The sequence below is a fragment of the Triturus cristatus genome, chromosome 3_2 (assembly GCF_964204655.1).
Source record: "Triturus cristatus chromosome 3_2, aTriCri1.1, whole genome shotgun sequence".
Lineage (NCBI taxonomy): Eukaryota > Metazoa > Chordata > Amphibia > Caudata > Salamandridae > Triturus > Triturus cristatus.
This window is the reverse complement of record NC_140584.1, coordinates 1,171,059,691-1,171,086,013: the sequence shown is the minus strand read 5'-3', so window position 1 is coordinate 1,171,086,013 and position 26,323 is coordinate 1,171,059,691. Positions and strand designations below refer to the sequence as shown.

Below are 26,323 nucleotides of genomic sequence, written 5' to 3'. Positions count from 1 at the left end.
CAAGACTATCTCGTCATGAACCCCGCCCGCTAATTCAACGCCCGGCACAGGGCGGGGAAAGGGCGGGGCACACAAGGGGTTAAGACGAGGTGGGGTACAATTAAGCCATCATGTAGCTTAGAAACTTGTAATGATGAGTGTCCTGCCCATTTACTTGTTATGGCTTCCCTGTGCACTCCTAATATCTACGGGTGAACTTAGATATCACGGGGACACATCCAGTCAGACAGATATGCCCACACATGGGTATAGTGCACCCCGCCTTTGGACTGTAAGGCCTACCGAAGGAGGGACTTAACTGTACTACATGCAGTGTTTTGCTGGCATGGCACACAGCGATGTGTGCCATGTCGGCCCTCCGGTTTACTCTACACCAAGATACGCAGGTTGCAGTGGCAGTTTGCATAAGCTTGGTCGGAGTCCCCATAGGGTGGCACAATACATGCTGCAGCCCTTAGGGGCCCTCTTTAGGTCCAGTGCCCCCCTAGGTACCAGGGGTACCACTTACTATGGTCTTACGGGGATCCCAAAGGGTTGCTAATTGTGGAACAATCGTACAGGTTAGGGAAAGAACACTGGCATTGGAAACCCAGTTAGCAGGAACTCACTACACATTCAGTCAAAGTTGCACCATCTACCAGGCAAAAGGTGTGGGGGTACTGCAACAAAAAATTCAGTTTCCTACATCATGTTACTATGACTGGTGACCTAAAGTAACTAAAACGTGTGTCCTCATCATGCACAGATATGTTGTCAATGATGTATTTTCAGATGTCATTAGGGATGTTATCAAGGAAGTCACTGAAAAAGACATGTGTAAAGTGGTATGTGAGGGTCAAAGATGTTTTTTTGTGGGTGTCCCATGGCCCCCAACTGGTTTACTTTTGGTTGGGGGCCATGCGGAGAACCACTGCGCTCCATGGCCCCAGCCAACCCTCCAGCTGGCACCCATTGTGTGTGCTGAAGTGAGCCAGCATGTTTCTTATTAAGTAGGTGCACTGGTGCCACCCAGGCCACCCACACCTCCATTTCTGTTGGGGGCCACAGGAGAAGCCTCTGGGCCCCTGTGGCATTAGCCAACTCCTTGGTGGGAGCCGGCGTTTTATTAAAATTTAGGTGGCTATCCAATTGGGGCTTCTCCAATGATGGCCTGTTGGGGACTGCAGGGTGAGTCCCAGGGTCCTCGTGACCCCAGCCAGCTCCCTGGCCAGCACCATAGTGGGTGATGGGATAGCCGGCATCTTTCCTTTGCTACCCCTCCCTCCCATCCCTCCTGGTGGGAGCAACACTCTTTTTTTACTGCTCCTACCAAGCAGGAGTGAAGTTCTGTCCCCCGCCCAGGAGACTGTATGCAGGGTATGCCTGCACTCTCCAGGGTAGGAAACCACCACATTCCCTTTTTAAAATAAATAAATTCAAACCCGGGGGATGGGGACCCCTAGGCCAGAGAAGACTCGTGGAGGGACCACCCTCCACTTTTGTTATAATTCGCCACCAGTAATGGGGTCCCTGGGGACCGTAGAGGCTCACAGATGGAGGCCACACTCCACCCTCTCCTTCAGTTGTATGTCAGCCCCGGGGATGAGGCCCCTAGGGTCTGAATTAGGCTCTGGGAGGGGGCCACATGCCCCAGGACCCCAGAGGGAGTGCCTCTGGAACCTGTCACTTGACTAGGGGTACAGGGTATCCCTACCCTACCCTACCCTGCCTATATATATATATATATTTCAAACAACTCCCACAAGAAGAGCAAAGTGGGCACTCCCGGTAAGCAGAATTTTTTTATTGTTTTCTCATAGCGTGCTGTCTGTCCTGTTACCTTATATATATATATATATATATATATATATATATATACACACATTATATATTCACTGAAAAAACCTAAGGTAACAGGGACATTACAGTTAGGCTCAGGTTTCACTTGTACAAAACCAGTGAAATTCAGCCATTATAGTTAGTGGGCTAACTTTAACTCGCGGCCCCGCAATGCACTGCTTATGACCTCACATATTACATAACTCATGACATGGTCAGTGACATCACTAATGACTTCATTGATGACATTTCAAAATGACATCACTGATGACATCATCTAGTGACTAAGAGTGTTTTTAAAAGGTTTATGAGTGTTCAATATATATATACTAAGGTGTATTGGTGAATCTGTGGGTGTATGAGTGCCTGTCAATGATTCAGTGGGTACGTGACTGACTGTATAAGTGAGTGATTAGGCATCTCAGTGAATGTATGGGTGAGTGACTGGTTGTGTGAATGTCTGTATCATGTGTGAATATATACACATTATATATTCACACAAGAAAGCTAAGGGAACAGGGACATTGCAGTTTGGCTCTGGGAGGGGGCCACATGCCCCAGGACCACAGAGGGAGTGCCTCTGGGTCCTGTCACATGGCTAGGGGTGCAAGGTATCCCTACCATACCCTGCATATATATATATATATATTTAAAAAAACTCCCACAAGAAGAGCGAAAGTGGGCACTCCCGGTAAGCATAATTCTTTTATTGTTTTCTCACAGCGTGCTGTCTGTCCTGTTACCCTTATATACACATATATACATTATATATTCACTAAAAAAAACAAAGGTACCAGGGACATTACAGTTAGGCTCAGGTTTCACTTGTACAAAACCAGTGAAATTCAGCTATTATAGTTAGTGAGCTAACTTTAACTCGCGGCCCCGCAATGCACTGCTTATGACCTCACATATTACATAACTCATGACATGGTCAGTGACATCACTGATGACTTCATTGATGACATCGCAAATGACATCACTGATGACATCATCTAGTGACTAAGAGTGTTTTTAAAAGGTTTATGAGTGTTCAATATATATACCAAGGTGTATTGGTGAATCTGTGGGTGTATGAGTGCCTGTCGATGATTCAGTGGGTGCGTGACTGACTGTATAAGTGAGTGATTAGGCATCTCAGTGAATGTATGGGTGAGTGACTGGTTGTGTGAATGTCTGTATCATGTGTGAATATATATACATTATATATTCACAAAAAAACCAAGGGAACAGGGACATTACAGTAAGGGTCAGGTTTCACTCGTACAAAACCAGTAAAATTCAGCAGTTATAGTTAGCTATGCTAACTATAACTTGCACCCCACACAATACAGTGCTTATGACCTCACCCTCACATATTACATCACTCATGACATGGTCAGTGACATCACTGATGACATCACAGATTATATCTCAAATGATATCACTGATGAAATCACTGATGACATCATCTGGTAACTGGGTGAGTGACTAACTGTATATGTGAGTGATTAGGTGTCTCAGTGAATGTATGGGTGAGTGACTTGTGTGAATGTCTGTATGAGTCTGTCAGTTGGTGTCTAAGTGGTTGTATGAGTGTGTGAGTGGGTACGTGAGTACCTGTAATGGTGAGTGATTGGTTGTCTGAGTACCTGTATATTTGTTTGAGTGTCTGTGTGGGTGGTTTAGGGGGTGTTTTTGTATGAATGAGTGAGTACGTCAGTCAGTGGTTGTATGAGTTAGTGAGCGGATGTGTGAGGGGCTATATGGGTGAGTGAGTGTGTGTGTATGGCTATATGGGTGAGCAAGTGGATGTGAGTGAATGAATGTGAGAGTGGATGTATGAATGAGTGTGTGCTTGTGTCAGTGACTATAGGTGAGTGAGTATGTGTTATTAACTGTGTGAGTAAGTGAGTGGGTGTATGTGTAACTGCATGGATGAGTAAGTGTCTGTGTGATTGACTATTGGTGAGAGACTAGGTGTGTGAGTAACTCTATGGGTGACTGACTCAGTGTGTGAGTGACTCAATGGCTGTATGAGTGGGTATGGCAGTGGCTGTACTAGGGACTGAGTAGGTGTATGAGTGGCTGTATGGGTAAGTGAGTGATTGTGTGCAGTTCTATGACTCAGTGAGTGGGTGTGTAAGTACTGGTATTGGTCTGTGAATGGAAAATTTAAATGGTTGTGTGGGAGTGAGAGTGGGTACATCGGTGATTCTGTGGAAGTCATCAGTGATGTAATTTGAGATGTCATCAGTGATGTCACTGACCATGTCATCAGTGATATAATATGTGCGGTCATAAGCAGTGCATTGCAGGGGGCATGAGTTATAACTGCTGAATTCCACTGGTATTGTTCAAATGAAACCTGAGCCTAACTATAACGTCCATGTAACCTTTGGTTTTTCAGAGAATTTCTAAGGTGTTTTATTCCATTTCCTAACTATAATGTCCCTGTAACCATTTTTTTCCAAGAATTTCGATGTTTTTTTAAGTAGTTACGGCATTTGCAGAGTGGTGGAGAAAAGGGACCGGGCCTCTGAACAGCTCTCAGGAATCCAGCTGTGTAGGACTAACACAAAGTACCGGGCCCCCAAGGTCCCTCAGCATCCAAGAGGACTTAATTCCCCAACCAGTAGTGTGCCAGGAGACACGTCCTCCTGTTACCTCCAGTAAGTCCCACACAGCCTCATTGCGTAGAGGTCTTCGGAGGCCATGCCCTCTTTCTTCACTACTCTACAAACGCTCCTCCTGGCACACTGATGGTTGAGGGATGAATTCCTCTTGGCTCAAGAGCATCCATAGGGGCCAACAAGCCCTCCTGTTACCTCCATTAAGGCCCACAGAGCAGGATTGCTGAGAGGTCTTTGGAGACCACGCCCCCCTTTCCCTACTACTCTGCAACACTCCTCCTGATGCACTGCTAGCTGGGGGAGGAAGTCCCCTTGGCTCTTGAGGGTCCTTGGGGGCCCTTTACCGCTCCCGTTACCTCGAGTAAGTCCCACACAGCTGGCTTGCTAAGAAGTTGTTGGAGGATAGTCCCCCTTTCCCCATCACTCTACAAACGCACCTCCTGGTGCACTTTTGGTTGGGGTAAGAAGTCCACTTTTGTGCTGAAGCCCTCAGGAGGCAAGGGGACTTCAAACCCCACCAACAGTATGCTTAGAAGTGCATTTTCATAGTGAAGGAGAAACGGGGCTTGGCCTCTGAACACCTCTTAGCAATCCCCCTGTGTGGGACTTACTGGAGGTAACAGGAGGTCTTGTTGGCTACAAAGTACCCTTAGCTGCAAAGAGGACTTCATCCCCTAACCAGCAGTGCACCAGGAGGCGCGATTGCTGGGTGCTGCAGAAAGAGGGTGGAGCCTCCGGCATTGTGACTGTAATGTTTTCTTTAAATAATAATTATTAATGGAAGGGGGCCATGTGACTCCCCTTCCCTGGGCCATATTTGGCCCCAGGGACCCCATACCCCAGGGCAAGGCTTTTCTAGGAAGGGGAGGGGGCCACACGGCCCCCCTCTCAGAGCCGATTATAGCTCCAGGGACCCAATCCCCCAGGGCCCGGCGTTTCTTTTTTATTAAAGGAAGGGGGCCATGCGACCCCCCTTCCCTGGGCCATATTTGGTCCCTGGACCCCATTCCCTGGAGGCCTGTCCTTTATTTTTATTATTTGATTTTTAAAACAAGGGAGGGTGTCCCCCACCCAGGCCAATTTTGGCCCTGGGTAGTCCATCTCACAGGGTCTGGCCATAATACTGGGTGCCCTGGTCCTACCCAGGGCACCCAGTTTTTTTAAGTTGGAGACACTGCTAGGGGGAGGCTGAAGACCCCCGCGGTCTCTGACGGCTCCCCACGCCCAGCGGGAGCCGGCATTGCTTTTGGACAGAGGAAGCTGCTAACATTCAATGCCCTCTTTGAAAAAGCAATTCTGCTCCGCTTCTAGTAAGTGAGAGGATTTACTGCTCTTGCTTACTAGAAGCGGAGAACATTTTGCTATATTTTGACGGGAGTGGTGCTTCTGCCAAGAAGTAGCAAACTGCAATGTCCTGAGAGTGCGCACCCCGGGACATTGGTGGAGCCAACCCTGGGGGGTGAATGTCTCCAGGGCCATTTTGGCTTGCGGACCCCCTTGATTATAGCATACAGCCCCGGGGAGGTGACGGTACCTGGAGCTACAGGGGGCCGCGCGGCACCCACCTGTAATTTTACCCATTTGCCCCAGAGAGGTGGTGGTCCCTGGGGCTACTGGCGGGGCCTGTGCCGCCCGCATTCATTTCTTATTTAGCCTTAGGGAGGTGGTGGTCTCTAGAATTTATGTCATATTTGTGCCCCGGGGAGGTGGCAGTCTCCAGGGCTTGGAGGGGCCATTAATAAAAGTTAGAGCCCCGGGAAGGTGGAGCCCCCCACGCATTTTCACTTGCAATGCCCAGGGGAGGTGGCGGTTCCCTGGGCTGGGGGTGTCCAAGAGGGCCCCCCAGTTAGTCATTAAAGAAGCCCCAGGTAGGTGGTGATCCCCAGGGCACAGGTAGTGTCATGTGGGCACCTCTGCTTAATTTATTTCAAAATCCCCGGGGAGGTGGTGATCACCAGGGTAAAATGAAACTCTAGGAGGCGGGCCCCATGTGCTCCCCTCTTTTACTTTTAAAATGCCACCAGGATTAGTCCCACCCAGGGGCTTCTTTCAAAAGAGAGCTTGCGCATCTTATTTTTTCAATTTTGAGTGGATTCAAGGATCCAACTGCGATCGCGGCAAAATAAAGGAAAACAGCTTTTATCTCCCAGCGTGGTCCTTGTGGGACATTCCGAACCATATCTGGGGGGGTCAGGGTATTCCTACCCTGCCCCCTTTTCTTTTTTAAAAACTTTTTTCCTGGTTGGAGTGTTGGCAGCCGATCAAATTTCCATAGGATTTCAGCAGGCTGTTGGGCTCTGTCTATGGCTCTATATTTTTTAAACTTAACCTCTTCAGTGCCCATGACGAGATAGTCTCGTCATGGAGCACGGTTGCGCTGTGCCCATGACGAGACTATCTCGTCATGAACCCCACCCACTAATAAAACGCCCGGCACAGGAGGGGGAAAGGGCGTGGCACAGAAGGGGTTAAATATCTTTGAAACTACTGAATGGATTTACTCCAAATGACAAAGAGCACACTTTCTGGACCAACATCTAGCTTTTTACAAAACTTGGTGTTTTTTCGGTCAGCAGTTCAGGCTGAAGTCATGTTAAAAAAATTAAAAATCCCCATAGACATAACGTGGGGGAACATGTGTTTTTGGACCCCCCTTTTTTCAGCCCCCGCTTGACAGATCAATCCAAAACTTTCAACACAGCAGTTGAACTAAAGAAGGCACGTTTATTGAACATTTTGTGACGATTCATCAAGCGGCACCGAAGTTATTCACTAAACAGAAAACAATTTTCCTATGGAAACTGTGGTCCTTAAAATAAGTACCTACTAGCAACTGCCAGTAGGTGTTTTATACATATATATTTATGTATGTGTATATATTTAGATATACATTTATATATTCACTGAAAAAACCCAAAGGTAATGGGGACGTTATAGTTAGGCTGTGATTTCACTTGTACAAAAGCCAGTAAAATTCAGTAGTTATAGTTACTTGAGCTAACTATAACTTTCGCCCCAGCAATGCACATATTACATCACTCATGATGTAGTCAGTGACATCTCAAATGACATCACTGATAACATCTCAAGTGACATCACTGATGATATCATCCAGTGACTGTGAGTGTTTTTAAAAAGTTCATGAGTGAAGGAGTATTGGTGAATCAGTGGGTGTATGAGTGCCAGTATGGATGATTCAGTGAGCGTCTGACTGACTGTATAAGTGAGTGATTAGATGTCTCAGTGAATGTATGGGTGAGTGACTAGGTTGTGAGACTGTCTGTATCAGTCTGTCAGTTAGTATCTAATGTAGGGTTGATGAGTGGGTACATGAGTGGCTGTATGGGTGATTGATTGGTTGTCTGAGTATGGGTGTCCATGTAGGTGGGTGAGAAGGTGTGTGACTGCCTGCATGGATGAGTCAGTAACTGTATAGGATAGTAAGTGTATAGGTGAGGGCCTGTATAGGTGACTGAGTGTGTGTATGGCTGTGTTGGTTAGTGAATGGATGTGTCAGTGGTATATGGGTGAGTAGCTGCAAATGTGAAAGGCAGTATAGGTGAGTGTTGGAGTATATGAGTGATTGTATTTGTGAATGAGGGATTGTGATAGTGGCTGTATGGGTGACTGTTTGCTTGTGGCAGTGACTGTGTAGGTGAGTGAGTATGTGTTAGTATCTGTATGAGTAAGTGAGAGGGTGTGTGTATCTGTATGGGTTAGTAAATGGGTGAGTAAGTGGTTGTATGTTTGACTGTATGGGTGAGGGAGTAGGTGTGTGAGTAGCTCTATCAGTGACTGACAGTGTGTGAGTGGCTGTATGGGTGTATGAGTGGATATGTCAGTGGCTGTATTAGTGAGTGAGTAGCTGTACGGGTGGCTGTATGGGTGAGTGAGTGGCTATGTGTGTGGACCTATGAATCATTGGGTGGGTGGTTAAGTACTGGAATAGGTGTGTCAATGATTTTGTCATTGGTAGTGCAGAAGTGGTAGTCGGTGTATGAATGGTTATATTGGGGTGTGAGTAGGTGTGTCAGATTCTGTGGATGATGTCATCAATTTTGTAATTTGAGAGTAACTCACAATCCTATGCACACACCTAAAATTACATTACATTCATATTTCAATAATTGCACAAACAAAAAGAAGAGTAGATTGTGATATTCTGTTCTTTGTCTTTTAATTCTCAGTGCCCAGTCAACACGTGTTTAGCCGAAAGGGGGTTACCCCACGACTTTTTCAGGGCTACAGAAACATGATAATATCGAAATCAACAACAGATTGTACTCATATTGTTCAAAACATGGTGAAGACACATTTCACCACTACGTTATCCCCTACTAGGAGGATATATGTTACTTGTGGAGAAGACCATATCTCTTCCATACTGTGGAAACCCATGCATTGTGTGTACTCCTATGTCGCATGCTCAATGGCGTGCTAAGATCTACTAATCGTCTGGTGCCCGTGATGTCCAATATATCAAGTAAATCTATTTGTGTGGTGCCTACGATCTGAATATCTTACAAGACCCATCATGCTTATGAACCCTGCTGAACTATGGTCAGTGGCGACCATGTGGTTAGGAGATGATCCCTCCCTTCATTATCAAATCTTCAAACATACCTGTCTGGCTTGCTGAGTGTCTTGGTTCTTATCTCCTAGAATAGATGGTAAAGCAACATACAAACAGACATAACAAATGATCCTCTTACCTCTCCGCCGGTTCTACTTCCGACGCGGCTGGTCAAGTATTAGTCTGTCCTCCTCTATGTTGGCCTGCCGCTCCCAATGTAGCTATCCCTGTTAATGTAGAGCCACACTCCTAATTATTATGCTCTGTCTTGCCCCCAATTGTCCCACTACCTCATTATGTTATCTCAATCCTGACGGTGGCAATACTATTTTCCATTTATTCAAAATACGTTGTATGCATCCCATATTCTACGTCTTTTCCTGTCAGTTAAGCAAACCCACGATTGCATATTAATGTATCCATGGTAATTCAACAACATCCCCTTGCCTCCAACCGGATCACGTGAGTGTCATTAGACACATGCCTTCAAGCGAATACGCTTTCTGATCCAGTTTCTCCTGTGACCGTGTAGTAATCTGCAAGAACCGGAAGCGGAATATGACTTGACTGAGAGTAAACACATAAGCATGCGGTTGGTCTCACGGGTGTATGTAATACAATATAAAAGTAACAGTCTCACTGAGGGAATCACTTCTACGGGGATGGAGGTAGGTCTAGAAATTAGACAAAGTGAAGGAAGAATACTAATTATTCACATTGACGAGCATTACTATTATTGGGAAGTGCATACTATGGTAGGTGCCGGATTTGAGTAAATAATAAGATGACAGACATAGTAGAAATGAAGTGAGCACGCCTGCGGGAGATTCTGTGACATGTTGCTGTGCAGATTAGCGCTCTAGTTTATTAGGATCTCGGAGGTGCTGGATCTTGTGCGGATCAGATGTAGATCTAACACAGGGAATGCGCCCATGTGGAAATCTTAGACACATGGGTTGCAGGTCTTCGTTCAAGTTGATTTGACAATTTCAGCAAAAAGTGATGGACGTACAAGAAATAACATCAGCACGCCTACGTGGGGGCTTGATACGCGATTGTGTGGATGAGCGCTCTAGTGCTTTAGGAAACATGGAAGATAAGTACTGGGGCGGGAGCCCCCTCTTCCGGTTCTTGCAGACCACTACACGGTTGTGGGAGAAACTGAATGAGAAAGCGTACTTGCTTGAAGGTAGGTGTCTAATGATGCCCGCGGGATTCCGTTGGAGGTGAGGGTATGTAGTTGAATTACCATGGATACAGTAATATGCAATCGTGGGTTTGCTTAGTTGGCAGGAAAGCCCATAGAATATGGGATACAGACAACATATTTTGAATAAATAGAAAATAGTATTGGCACCATCAGGATTGAGATAACATAACGATGTCTGCACTCGATATATAGTGGCACAATTGGGGGCATGACAGAGCATAATAATAAGGAGTGTGGCTCTCCATTAACAGGGATAGCCGCATTGGAAGCAGCAGGCCAACATAGAGGTGGACAGACTAACACTTGACCAGCCAGGTCGGAAGTAGAACTGGCTGAGAAGTAAGAGGAGCGAGATAAAACTGAAGGTCTTTAGGACGGTAATGTTGGGTCACTCCAACATTACACAGGATTTGGAGAGAACATCACAGATCATTTGGTGATGACTGTTTGTATGTTGCTTTACCATCTATTCCATGAGATAAGAACCAAGGTACTTGGCAAGCCTGACTTAAATATTTGTAGATTTGATAATGAAGGAAGGGATCCCCTCCTCACCACATGGTCGCGACTGACCATAGTTCAGCATGGTTCATAAGCATGAAGGGTCTTGTAAGATATTCAGATCGTAGGCACAACACAAATAGGTTTACTTGATATATTGTTCATCACGGGCACCAGGCGATTAGTAGATCTTAGCAAGTCATTGGGCATGCAACGCAGGAGTGCATACAATGCATGGGTTTCCACAGTATGGAGGAGGTATTGTCTTCTCCACAAGTAATATATATCCTCCTAGTAGGGGATAACACAGTGGTGAAATGTGTCTTCCCCATGATTTGAACAATATGAGTACATCTGATGTTGATTTCGATATTATCATTTTTCTGTAACCCTGAAGAAGTCGCGTGGTAGCCCCCTTTCAACGAAACTTGTGTGGGGTGGGCATTGAGAAATAAAAGACAAAGAACAGAATATCACGATCTACTCTTCTTTTTGTTTGTGCAATTACTGAAATATGAATGTAATGTTATTTTAGGCGTGTGCATAGTATTGTGAGTTAGTTTGTGAAACGACCCTAGTGTCAAGTTTTGAACTGTTCAGGGTGATTCCACTCCCCTAGAGCACCGCAAGTGACCAGAGTTGGATGCTTAATAGTAAGACGCAAATTCTTGAGCGCCAAGGAGATCCTAGTTCTAATTCCCCCCAGAACGACATGCAATTTGAGATGTCATCAGTGATGTCACTGACCATGCTATGAGTGATGTAATATGTGAGGTCATAAACAGGGCATTGTCAGGCGTGAGTTATAGTTAGCACAGCTAACTATGACTGCTGAATTTCTCTGGTTTTGTATGAGTCAAATATCATCCTAACTATAACGTCCCATAACCTTCGCTTTTCAGTGAATTTCAAAGTTTTTTAAATTCTGTTTTCTAACTATAACGTTGTTGTAACCTTTGTTTTTTTCAGTGAATTTGTTAGGTTTTTTAAATGTTAATTTCTAACTATAATGTCTCTGTAACCTTTGTTTTTTTCAGTGAATTTCTAAAATGTTCTATATTCTATTTCATAACTGTGACATCCTTGTATTATTTTTCTATAATTAGATATTGATTCTATGATTAGATAATTGATTTAACTTTTTCCTTTGTATAGTGTTATTGAAAAAACTGCATCTGAAAAACGTTTTCTGTCTTCGCGTCAACACCGTAAGTTGCGATGAAGTCGGTGGTCGTGAATATCAAATGTTTTTGGCAAAGTGTTGAACACATTTATAGACATCTTTTATTGTAAGTTTGAGTCTAGGTATTTAGTAAGATATTGATTAGGCCTGGGCGGTAAATTCTGTTCCATTTGCGGAATTTGGGTAATTTCGCGTTCCGCAGAGAACGTGGAATTGGCCAAAATTCTGCATTCCGTGGCTTTGCGAAATTTTTTGCTTGTTCACGTGCTCAAAATGCGTGTTTGCGAGATATTTCCCCCAAGCACGCAAACAGCATTTGCGAACAGGAAAAAAACATCGCGAACAAGCAATTCTGCGTGTTTGTGGAATTTCTGCATGCTCGCGGAGATTGTTTACCGTTTCGCGTAGCGCGACAATGTAAATTCCGCCCACCCCTATTATTGATTTAACTTTCCCCTTTGTATTCATTTGTTGAAGAAAGTACATCTGAAATGCATTTTCTTTCATCGCGGCACTGTAGGTAGTCGCGATGATGTTGTTGGTCATGATTAGCGCGTTAAACAGATATGCAGAAATTTTTTATTTAAAGTTTGACTCTAGCTGTTTAGTAAGATATTGATTTAACTTTCCCCTTTGTATACATTTGTCAAAAGAAGTAGATCTAAAATGTATTTTACTTCTTCGCTGCATCACCGGAATTCGCGAGGAAATCGGTGTCTGGGACTACCACGTGTTTTCGGTGAAGTGTAAAACACATACCTAGATATATTTACATAAGTTTGAGGGCACCTGTTTAGAAACATATTGGTTTAATTTTATTTTGTCTATACATTTGTCGAAAAGAGCAGTTCCCAAAAAATAACTTTCCGTTTTTGCGGCGCCGTAGGAAGTCACAACGACGCCGGTACTCGAGAATACAATGTGACTACCAAATAAAGAAATTTTATTGATTTACACACTTTCCTTTATAAAAGGAAGTACACACCCATTTCTTCCTTCTTTAACTTTCCAGGTACTGGTTAGTTTACTATAGGAGCTGTCCTAAATTGATTTTCTACATTGTACTGTTTTTGGCTTTTTTGGCTATTTTTTTGCAAAAAGTAAAATGGCGTCACAACAACCAGAAGAGGACCTACAAGTTGTTGAAGTTATTCAGGGGCTGGAGGTCCCAGTTGCACAAGAAGAGTCTTCAGATGAGGAACCACCAATGAAGAAACAAAGCATTACTTGCGATGTTTTCACCATTCCATCTGATGAATCAAAGATCACAACTAAATTTGTGAAGTGCAGCTGATGTGACAAGACATATCTCGAGGCACAGCAAAAAATATTCATGTGGTACAACAAGTATTGTGTACCACTTAAAAACATACAACAGTAAGTAACTCAAAATTGCAGAGAGAGAGAGAGCAAACAAGAGGGATCATCAGGCTCTAGAGCTCCAGCCTTTGCTCCTGGTGACAAGTTCCACCTGAAGTCCAGAGAAGATGCAGTACAATCTCACCAGACCTAAAACGTTTTGATACCTTCTGCATGGGCTGTAACACTATTGTAGCAGTTGGGGAGCAGCCTCTAGATGTAATTTTACAAAATGTTGAAAAGCCATAATTGTTAATTTGTTTTTCTTTTTTTATTGCAGCACTTTGAGCTCAATGTTTTACTCAGTGCTTACAGTTATGTTATTTTTGTTGCCATTTTATTTATTTTTAAAAGGAAAAAATGAAGAAAAACTAAAAAACTAAAAAAATCTATTCTGAAAAAACAAAAAAAATTCTGGTTAGAAAAGATACTTTGAATGAATGAATGAGTGCATGAGGGGCACATGGACGTTAGAATGAGTACATGAGTGATGCATGAATGATTGTTTGAGTGCATAAGTGGTGTGTGGATGTTAGAATGACTGCAATGGGGCACCTCGGTGATTGTATAAGTGCATGGGTAGTGCCTGGGTAATTGTATGACTGCACTGGTTGTACCTGGATGATTCAATGAGTTCATAGGAACTGCCTGGGTAATTAGATGAGTGAATAGGTAGTATTGGGATATTTTGATGAGTGCATGGGTAGTGCCTGGCAGATTGGGTGAGTGTGTGGGTAGTGCCTGGATTATTGGATAACTCAATGAATAATATTCTAGTTTTTGGAGAAGTGCGTGAGTAGTGCCTGAGTGATTGTGTGAGTGCATGATTAGTGCCTGCTTGATTGTATGAGTGAGTGGGTATTTCCTATGTGATTGCATGAGTGTATGGGTATTGTGAGGATAATTAAATGAGTGACTGAGTAGTACCTGGGTTATTGGATGTCTGCATAGATAATGTCTGGGTAATTACGCAAGTTCATTAGTAGTGCTGGGGTGATTCTATGAGTGCAATTGCCAAGGACATACTGCTAATAGTGTGTGTTTTTGACAAAGTGTAAAACACATACATAGACATATATTACATGCATTTATAGTGTAGGTATTTAGTAAGATACTAATTTAGCTTTCCTCTTTGTATCGATTTGTCAAAATAACTACCTCAAAAATACATTTTCTTTCTTCACAGCAACACCAGAGGTGGTAATGACGTTAGTAATCACAAATACAAACGACAAGGTGTAAAAAAGATATATAGACATATTTTATAGAAAGTTTGAGTCTAGCTGTTTAGTAGCATAATTGTTTAACTTTATTTTAACAACAGATTTGACAAAAACCTCAATTTCAAAAAATAACTTTCAACATCAGAATTTACGAATACAACATAACTACCAAACAAATAAATGTTATTCACCCATCAAACTAACCATTGCTACCCAAACTCATTTGTAAAATTGTGCTGGTTTTTAATATTTCCCACTTATTCTACAAAAAAAATAGATTCAAAAGAACCAAATGAAGACCTATAATTGGTTGAAGTTATTAAACAGCAGCAGGACCCAGCTGCACATGAGCAATCTTTTCATGAACAACCACAAATGAAAAAACCAAAACATAGCTTGAGATTTGTTCACTATTCCATCTGGTAAATCAGAGACCAAAACTAAATTGGTAAGGTGCAGCATATGTGAGAAGACATTATCTCGGGGAACAGCTAAAAAATATTTATGTGGTACAACAACATACCAGAAGACGCAACTTAAAATTACACAGAGAAGAAAAAGGAGAGGGGAGGGATCATCAGTCTCCAGACCTCCAGCCCCTGCTCCTGAAAACAAAGTTTCAGCTGAAGTGCATAGAAGTTGCAGTGAAATGTCACCAGAATTAAAGCATTTTGCTACCTGCTGCATGAACTATAACACCATCATAACAGCTGGAAGGCAGTCTCTGTGGATGTATTTCTCCAGAATGTGTAAAGCCATGGTTGTTCATTTTTATTCTTCTTTTATTGCAGCAGTTCAAGCACTGTGAACAAATGCAAACAAAGAAAAATGTATTAGGATTTTATTTTGAACATTAGGCAACCAAAACAAGATACAATGATGAGGTGGAAAAGAGACTTCTTAGATGCAACTTAAGACTGCTGATATTATAGTACCTCCATTTAGTTTTTAACTGTAGTAACAGAATGCAGTCCTGTAATGTTTATAAATTAATTTCCTTCACTTAAAAACAGTGTTTCATTTCTAACAACATGTTGTAGACAATACACCTAGTAGGCCGAATAATGTCTCAGAAACTCATAATTCATATACATTTCAACACAATACCTTATTTAGTTATCCTAAATTGTCCTTAGAAGTTCGGTTGTAGAAATAGCAGATATAAGTATGTTAGCTTTTTACATAGTCTTGATGTGAATGACATATCTATGTCATTGTACTCTATCCATCCTGTTTGACATCTTTAATATATTGTGTAGTGTGTAGAAGTTATATTAACTCCTTCATGAAATATGTTTGTTACAGTTAGTAAACTTCTTTTTGAAATGGGAATTTGTCCAGCTACAAAGTTTGTAATTTAAGTTTCTAATTTACTACCATCCACTCTGCATCATTGTAGCATGACTATGACATATTTCCCATACATTTGTAATAACAACATACGCCTACGTTCTAATCTGCAGTTTAGACAGGTCATATCTTGAAGGGCGTTTTTAGCTACATTTTCAAAGGCCACAGCTTTACAATCTGGTAACGTCAAATAGAGGAATCATTCCTAATTAATTTCAGTGCTACAGGTGAATTCACAATGTTCACAATGTTTGCTCCATTTATAACTTAACCAAAATAATTCTTTGATATTCACATTCTCTTTCTCTAATAGTCCTAGCGTTACCATTAAAAATTCTTGAGCATCCTGCTGAATATTTTGACAAAACACTACTAGTCCAGTATAGTACTCTACCTTTTAAACCTTTTTGCAGCCGTTGGTATTAACAAGTCTGTCTTTGGCTCCATACACGCTATGGCCTGAAATGGATGTATACTTTGAATAGGAATTGACTCATAAACATTTAAAATGTTGAAGTGGTTCTGGAATAGGAACCAGTATTTTTTTTTTTTTTTTTTTTTTTTTTTTAAAACCTTTATTTCGATAGATGCACAATACACAGCGTCTGCCTACAACCCCCTCGGGGCCGGCCGCTATGACATTGGAGAACATAGAACAATAATGTCAGGATAAGAAAAGGTTTAATTTTATGGTTTTGTCGAGTACAACGTAGTGTACTTCGAACAGAGTCGAAGCTAATCACTGACCAGGAGAGACATCACCGTTCACGGAGCACCCAGAAGGAAGCGTTATATAGGAAGGCATTGGTAAGGAGACAGGTGGCCACCATCCAGGGACGAAGAGCATACACTATACCACAGAATGATAAAACACAATAAGCTCCTTACTAACACTGAACCCCGACCCCGAAGAAACAAAGAAACATAAAAGAAAAGGAAACCAAAGAGGAAGGGAGAAAGAAAGAGAGAGAGGGCCATAGAGACGAAGAAGACATAGAACACATCCCATCCCCCCACCCTGCATACCAGCGGAAGGCCATGGCCCACCCCCCCCCAATAGGCATGCCTGTCGCCCCAAATGAACCCCAAGTAGGAAAGAGAGTCCGGAGAGTGGGAAATAACCTCCCAGTCTCCGACTCCCAGAGAAGGCAGGAGGAGGAAATGTTACATACTCCCGGTCACCACAGCCCATTAAGCATCCCCCACCCTGAAAATCATCAGCACAACTGAAGAAGCAAGCAAAGCGGCAGGTGGGGAGACTCCATTTCAAATGTGCGAGCAAAGCAGATAATTAGCAGCCTCATCCTAGTCCCCGCCCGCCAATACGTACAGCAAACTAAAGAAAATCGCCCAGCCCCGGCCCGATCCTGAGCGGCCCCACAGATCCACCCCCGCGGTAAACAGTAGCAATTTACACACATGCGGCACAACCGATACATAAGCAAATATTCTAGTCCGGGTCATGCCAGGCGGTCAAGCAGGATCATCAAGGGAGGCAACATCAACCCTGGCCTGAACGCGGAGACCCCACCAAACATGGCCGCCGCTGGGAGTGTACCTCAGACAGAACAAAGGAGCAAGATGGCCGCTCACGGCAAAGAAGACGCAGAGGGAGAAGAAGCGAGAGTTCCCAGTCATAGACCATCACCACATCGATAGTGACAAACACAGTTTTCCCCACCGAACGGCACGCACTCCGGCGATGTTGAGGCAGACACGGCAACACCCGCAGAGGCAGAGTCTCAGCTTGTAAAGTGGAAGGGAGCTTTGTATCTGCAACTTGATCATTAGACAAACCCTCGACACTGTAACCAGGGAGAGGACGATCCATAGTACCCCCCTGTCGCCAATTTGTATCCGCCTCGAAGGGAATGAGAGGCATTGGGGGGTCAGACAACCGCAGTAGTTCCCTGGATGGCATAGCAGCATCGATCTTCCACTCCAGTTCTCGAGTGCGTTGGCACCATGTCGCCCGCAAGTCCCCCAGGGCTAGAAGGATATCACCATAGGTCAGGTCTGCTCCCTGCTGCAGCATGCCGACTGTATGTAAAGGCGCCACCGGGACACCCTCCAGCTCGACAGCAGGCAGTGAAGCCTGCGTCAGGGACATGGCGGCCTCCGCCTCTCCGGCGAAGCAGACCGGCACCGACACCATTTCCGCCGCCAGCCCACCTCGGAGGGGTGAGGGCGACTCCATAGGACGGAGGAACAATAGTGAGGGCAAGAGGAGTTGCTGCTCGCTATACGGGGCTCACACGATGGGAGAGCCCTCGGCTGTGTTGCAATGCGGGTGGTGGGCGCTCTCAAACGGTCACCGCTCTGACCGCTGGTAGGAGGACAAAGGAAGATTCGCCAGCCCGGACCCAATCGTACAGGAATTCTCTCCGTCGCGAAGAAGGCTCCGCCAGGCCGCCCACTCCACGTCCGGTCACATTTCCCCCGGCGCCGGTCCAGCCCCAGGTCGTCTCACCGTACGTGATAAGCGGTGTCCGGCGGTGGTGGTCGGGCCAGAATGCGTGGGCAAAGTCCAAAGTCGGCAAACTCTATGAATCCTCGACCAAAAAAGCCGGCGGGAACATCGGAGGAATGCGGGAAGTATCAGCGCATTCGTGGTTACATTTGCTCGCGCCGTAGGCAGGATTAAAGATCAGGATGTCATGTAAACAGCAGACGGGCTGCGGAGCCGGGAGCTCAGACGTCCTGTCCGTCCGCCATCTTGGCTCCTCCTCATATATAGGAACCAGTATTGATGTGTTATGCACAGCTCTAACTGGCATTTTATTATCCTCTAATTTGTTGTAACAGTACTTACATATAACTTACTGTGTGGAAAGACAAAGTGTTCATCTACAAATAAATACACAGCAAACTTTTGACAGTTATCAATTTTTTTCTTTTTCACTTTTTAAATACAAGTCAACAGTCCGTGTTTCAATTTTGTAGGGAGTGAGTCGACAACATATACAAACAAACTCTGGTTTTTCAGAGCACACTGTTAAATTTTGTATTCTCTTCTTCAAAGATATCAACTATAATACCTGTGTCCTATTCTGCAACTCCTCCTGTTATCAACTCTGTAGACTCCTGTTTTGGACAAAAGAAATGAAACTGCACATCATCACATACCTTTTCTACCTCTGCCACAATACCATACAAAGTATTGTTTTCATTTTTTCTAAACATAAAGCTGGAATTTTCACATATTACAGCCTCTTAACTAAAGTTTGCATTGTTGAGTGGTGTACAACTAACATCCTGAAATTATGAAAGGTGCTTTGGGACACTATCTTTGATAAACAAGCTAGTGAATGTCCCTGCAAATGTGTATGCTTTCTAACCTTGCAAGAACCCAATCCTTGTAAAGTACTTATTTTGTGTTTTAAACTTCGCCTTTGAAAGATATGTACAATTTTTTTTAGTATATCAATGGATTGCTGTCAAGTACTACAAACACTACCACGATACCATTTGTATAAAGGACCTGACTTTACCTTCCCTGTACCTCTTCTGCAATAACTTGTTCTACATTTCCAGACACTATCACCTCTTTTGTTAGGAAGTGCCATTCTTCATTTCATAACAGTATCCTCTTTCATCAATAGCATGAACTAATGTGTTATCCTGCAGATAGCTTTTTTTTCAAATTAAAAAATGATGGCTCTGTAGTAGAAGTATGTAGCCATTCTCCACTAAAAATGTACAAAAGTTATTTCTATTGGCTAATATTTTCTTCTTGTTTTGCATCCTCATTTATAACACTATTTTGTCAAGAGTCTTCATTCTATTATAATCAAAATGAAAATCTTCCTCTTCAAAGCAAAGGCCTTATCAACTGCTCTCTCAACTTATTCTTTCTGTTTCAGTGCCTCTTTCTTTCTTCTATACTTCTTCATATTTCTCAATACATTTACAACCACTCTACTGTGAAACATCTTGGCTCTGATTTCCTTAAACTGCTTCTGTCTCCTGGTCAAGGTGTGTCCATCTTTGTTACATTCTTTCCTGTCCTCCTATTATCGATTTTGTCCACTCTTATTGTTTCTCATAGTTTGGTTTTCATTTATATTATTTTCAAATCTTTGCAGGTGTCCAGATATATTTTTAAGAAATTACGTTGTCCTCTTACCAGTAGCTCTTTTTTCTTTTACTACTTTTTCTGCATTTTTCTCCTTTTGTGTTGTCTGCAGAGATACAAACTTTTGTAGGCATTATAACTCTCTGTATTTATGTATATATTGTTCTGTAAAAAAGAAATAAGTATATTTTAATTTTTACTCTAGCCAATGTAGCAAATACTTTACTAGTGACTCACACATAATGCAAAAACAGTTTTTATATTATGTCGCAGTTTTAAATCTCCAAATGAACTTTGATATATAACTACATGCACTTACTTCAATATACCAAACCCAAAGCAAAACACAACACTGTATTTATTAGTTACCTTTTAACATTATAGCACCCTCTCCTAAAACACAGCTGCACCATAACTCAGTTCTCACTTATACATGGTGAAAGACCATTTTATCCCTTCTGTAGTAAATTTTAAAATGAACATCAGCCAAAGTGTACATACAGTGTCTAAACACTGTAAATCTGAAAACATAACATAAGAGCTATTTGTGTGCCAATCTACCACTATGTCACTGGTGTATTTAGTATCTCAGTATTTTTTTACTTAAATGTATCGCGTTTAAATCTTGGGAAACGGTGTATATAAAATGCACATTAATATCTATCAGAGCAAATAGCTCACTAATTCTTCCGAGTACATGCACAGAGTGTGTGACAGGTTGCATATATAATTCACCAGATAGTTCTAAAAGACTACATATTCCTCACTAAAACTTGTAAATACATGTGTTTGTAGTTGAATACATCAATACTCCCTGGATGATTGAATGAGTGCATAGATAGTGCCTAGGTGATTCCCTGAGGATACAGGTAGTGCCTGGATGATTCCCTGAGTATGTGGGAACTTCGTGGGTCATTCCATATCTGCTTAGTTACTGCTTGCGTGTTTGTACGAGTTTATCACTACTATCTGGGTGTTTGGATGAGTGCATGAATAGTGCCTGAATGACTCGATAAGTACCATACCACACCATTTATAAAGCGCTCGTCTACCTCCAGCGGCGGTGTGCCGGTGCTGAAAGTAGCAGCGTGATCAGACAGGGGAAAGGGATTAGCTAGGGTACATCAAACTGCCATGTTTCCAATGCCTTCCTGAAAGTTGATTCCGATTCTGCTTTGTGCAGGTGTCCAGGCATAGAATTCCAGAGAGCGGCTGTTCTTACTGCGAAGGCTCGCCCACCAATCCTAGATTTGGCAAAGCGAGGAGTGTGGAGAAGTATCTGAGAGTTGGATTGCAAGGTCCTGGTCTGGTGCTATTTTTGAAGTCTCTGTTTCAGGTATCCTGGACCTCTGTCTCTTGAGGCTCTATAGGCAAGGGACAGTGCCTTAAATTTGATTCTCCTTTTCACTGGGAGTCAATGAAGGCTACGCAAATGAGGAGAATGTGATGTTGGAGGGGCACATTTCTGATAAACCTCGCTGTAGCATTCTGGACTGTCTGCAATCTCCGGGTAAGATAAGCAGGGAGACCTAGGTACAAGCTGTTAGCATAGTCGAGCTGAGATGTAATAAGGGCATGGACTATTGTGGCCCGACAGTCCATCGGCAGCAGGTAAAGGAATCTTCGCAAGGTTTTAAGTTTCCAAAAACAAGCTCTGGAGACATGACCAATCTGGGCCTTGCCCGACACTTTAGAATCGAATTTAAAGCCTACATTTCTGACAGAGGTGACAGGGATGGGAGGGGGGTTGACTAATGCCTCTATAATTCAATACATGCATAAGTAGTAGTTGGATGATTAAATGAGTGCGACTCTAGTGCGTGAATGATTGCAGAAGTGCATGCATAGGACATAGGTGATTCATAGAGTGTATGCATAGTCCATACATGATTGTTTAAGTGCATACATAGAACCTAGCAGATTGGATATCTGCATGAGTAGTGTTTCAGTGATTGGATGAGTACATGGCTGCTTCAATGTGTTTTTGGTTGAGTTAACAGGTAGTGCCTGGGTGTTTAGATAAGTACATGGGTAGTGCCTAGATAATTGAATGAGTGCATCAGTAGTGCCTGGCTGATTAGATGAGTGCATGACTAGTATCTGAATGATTGCATGAGCCCACTCTTAAAGTTTGAGCGATTGCATGAAAGCAAGTATGTTATATCCTGTTGTCTCCTAGTTCCTTGCTGCTCAGCCTGTAAGATTGTGATGTAATAGAATGTTCATGAGTGCATGGTTTGTATGAGTTGTCTACTGGCTACTGGACTGATTACCTACAAGGGCCTTACTTGGGCTACAAAAAAGTGCACTCTTGGGGTGATTGTATTAATGCAACAGTATTGGCTCAGTAATTAAATGAGTGCATAGGTACTGGATGGATGATAGGTACATTGTAATGGTAGTTCCTGCATAATTGGATGAGCGCATGGGTTGTTCCTCAGAATTTTGATGAGTGCCTAGGTTGTAAGTGGGTGTTTGGATGAGTGCATGGGTAGTGCTTCGGTGTTTGAATGACTGCATAGGTACAGCCTTGGTGATTTGTATAAGTGAATGGTTAGTGCCTGGGTTAATGGATGAATGCATGGGTAGTAGTACCTGCATAGTTGAATGACTACATAATTAGTGCCTGCTTGATTACAAGAAGGCATATGGTGTCCCTGGGGAATTGAATACATGCGTAGACAGCGCATGAGTGATGAGATGAATGCCTTAGTAGTGACTGACTGATTCGATGAGTGCCTGCTGAATGCCTGGCTTACTGTGAAAGTACCTCCATTGCTGTTAGATACATAACAGTTGTGACTATATCTATGACTCATTGTTTAAGTCCTCCTGTCAGTCTGAAACTACCTGTTTTAGTATATCTATCCTTTTCAACTGAGCAATGTGTGAGTGAAGTCTAGTTATCACACTTGATATATAATTGGATACACGGCTCTCTAGGAGAATACATTGCTCTATTACTCAGAGTGCACATGCATCAGTAAGTTTCTAAAACTGAAAAAAACAATTCTTACTTTTTCAAAGCACAAACCCTTTCTTAATGGCATACTATATTATTTCTCAGATATTTATTGTGTCGTTAAAACTTATATTAAGTATTTCTGAAAGAAAAGTTATAGACCAAGTGTAACTAGCACAAGAACTCTCAGCAGATATTCTGTACTATTAACCTGCTCAATTTTAAACAGAACATGTTTAAAGAAATGCACCACCCTCACCATATACATGACATTTTCAAGAGACTTAAAGAACATCGATCACCATGTAAACATATATGTGATTTCATAATAGATATAAACCTTGAGACCATATTTCCATAAATGTATAGTTCTCTACATCTTGAAATAAAGTCAAGAGTCTCTTCGTACATATAACTATCTGCAACCAGAAAAAAACATATCTTACCATCTAAATATATGCAAACCTGGACACATAAATTAAAAACCACATTGACAAACACTTCCAAATACATACCTAGCAAGTATTTACTACTTTGTAATTCATATACAGGCACAGCACATTTTCTTATTTTTCATTCATGACTACACTACTCCTGTTTAATAATGTGACTAAATGGACTACAGTTCCCAGAATGCAAATAATATCGATCTATCTGTTCTGCACATGATGCTTAGACATTTAAAGCATTGTTATTTTTAAAGGCATTGCTCATGGAAACTCTCAACAGTACTAACATCTTAAACAGATACCCTCTGCCAGATACTGATACAGTTCATATGATATTTTTTTCACATTACTGTGATACTCTTTTTTCAATCAAGCATTCATATACATCTTCATTTCTAATGTAAATTTTTAAAATAATTAAAAGTTTATATATATACCAGTGAATTGAGTTCACAGATTATATTGTTGTTTCTGGATAGTTGTGACACTGTTAAAATTTGTAAAAACTCACACGAATGGTCAGCCCTCAAAAAATCACAAACATTTTACTAGCCCTGCAGGTCTAGTGACTTAAATAATCAACTAACCCTATTTGTCTTGACCCATAAACTGGTTTCCAATGATGTGATGGAGGGCAAATAATTTAATTCATTGTGGCACCATTTTCTTCATTATCACATTTGAGAGCACCTTGAAGTGTGCAGGTTCAGCATGTCTGCTGTACAAAAAACTATTTTGTTTGATTTAATAGACTAAACTTTCTTTCCATATATAATACGAATCTAGCCACATACAGGATACACATGACCCCTGACTTGCCCCTTAGTTCATTAACAGCATTTTCATCAGGTTGGGGGGGGGGCAGGAATGTTTCACAAATCATATTTAAAAACTATAATTTTAATAAATACATAACTAAAGCATGAAGTGGTAAATTTGTAAGCAACAGATTTTACATTGAAATTGCCATAAACTTTCCCACTGACATGCAGTTTTACTGATAAAACTATATAGTGTTCAAACAATAATGGTTGGAAATAAAGTTTCTGCAATTATGTGTCATTTTCACATCACCAAGTAAAGTGTTCTGGTTTGTTTTGCTCCTATTTAACTCTTATTTTGCATTACACTTCATAATTACAAAAAATGTACTTTTGTTCATTCCTGGTATATTTTGAAATATTTGTGATATTAATTTACATGCTATTTATTTAAATGTTATGCGTTACAGAAAAATAACTGACATCTACAGACTACTCACTTGAGAAAATTAAACCTCATTAGGTCTCGCCTAGCGTTGCATCACGAATGTGCTGCCATCGCTTTGCGAGGCATGCAGTATACACTATAGTGTGGAAGCTTCGTGGAAGCTCCGCCCACTCTCTGGCCCATCTTCTTCATTGGCTTAGGCTATAAATGCTACCATCCGATTGGTTTTAAACTTGTTAGGCCCTCCCCATGACAGCCATGTCAGTCATTTGTATCCTTCCATGGCTACTGGCCCCTTCACTGCAGAGACTACTTTCTTTCCATGCCCCCTCTCCCCCAGTCTGATGCCTTCTCACAGCCAGCCCTTCCCACCCCTCGAGCCTCGGCACTCGGGAACCAGCAGCCATGTGCACGCAAGCCCTGCCTTTCAATATCCAGGCAGTGCGTGTCTTTGGCATTGCTGTGTTATAGCCTGCACTTTACAGTGCCCCGGGGGCACAAGCAGGGACCAACTACAGTGCTCCTGTGCTAGCACGCTTTCTACGTTCCCCCCGGGGCACAAGCAGGCATCTTGTTAAAACTGTAGTAGTGTGCAGAGTGTATTAGTTAATGGCAGGTCAGGAGCGTCGCGCTGACCTGGTGGCTCATTGCTGCGCTGGCTGCAGCAATGAGCATTCATTATTAGCCCAGATTCTGTGGCGGCCGGGGATACCCACTGCATTCACGTGACATGGTGAGGTCGCGTGATTGCAACAAATACTCTATCGGTAACTCTCGCTGATTGCGCGGCAGGGCGAGCAGCAGTTTGGTTCTTTACTTTCATTACTTTGCAGCTGCCCGCCACGCCGCAATCATTATTTTGGTTCCCCCGGCCAGACACCGGCGTTCACTGTACGGATCCGTCACAAGAGGCAGCAGGAGCAGATGATTAATCGAAAAGATCCGGGGCAGCTGAGGTGTTATGACGTCACTGCTCGCACCACGCAGGCTTGCCTCGGTTTGTAAAAGGCACCGACCCCTCCAGTTTTACCTGCTGTTGACCCGCAGTTGTGAGCCTGCTGCCGCCCCTGTTCTAGAGATTACTGCTCGCCACTTACAGGACTTTGAGTCTGGGAATGTGCACCAATGACTACAGCCATACATCTTGTGCAACGCACACAACCACGCAGTCTCACTTGGATCCACTCTGAAGTATCCGTTTGAGCACATTTCATGTGCGAAACTAGCTCTCGTTAACATGCTCTAAAGTAAACAGAACGAGCCCAGCATGCACATGCATTATGCAGGCAGTGCTCAGTGGGTCATCTGTACCAGCAGCGGTTTCTTTCAAAGGGGGTTGGAGCTCCGCCCACACACTTTTCTAGGTGTGGATGGTAATTGCTAAGAGCAATTACTATCCTCTTAAACCTTGCCGCTTTCAGTGCTTGCCTGGCTCTCGTGATCACATAGGAGAGTCAGGCAGCCAGACACCTTCCAGATTGTGATGCTACATCGCATTCACTTTTTGTTCACTGTGAGTAGGCTAAGCAGGGCTGACCTAGCGCCCTGACCTGCAGTCAGGGGGGGAGGGGTCCGGAGGTCTCAAATACCACTCACTTATGACGCGCAGCAGCGTCATATTTTCAAGCAGCCCCGGCCGTGTAGGGCCTCAGACTTGTATTTTGTGGGGCTGCCTGTCAATCACTGCACAGGCCAGCAACACCCTTTTTCGAGTCGTCACAAGGTGACGAGTAAGGAAAGGGTGGGGTTACTACCTGCTGCCTGTGAGTGATTGAGGGAATGTGACCTGATGTCACAGA

The 26,323-nt window shown here is 43.0% G+C and overlaps 1 long non-coding RNA gene across 1 annotated transcript; it reads right to left on the bottom strand.

Moving 5' to 3' along the window:
- Positions 1–14,589: 14,589 nt before the first annotated feature.
- LOC146859374 (uncharacterized) lies at positions 14,590–25,807 on the bottom strand. The gene is made up of 3 exons (XR_014979765.1): positions 25,555–25,807; positions 19,956–20,069; positions 14,590–15,281 (listed from the first exon to the last, which is right to left on the bottom strand). It is a non-coding gene; the product is annotated as an uncharacterized LOC146859374 (long non-coding RNA).
- Between the last annotated feature and the right edge of the window lie 516 nt (positions 25,808–26,323).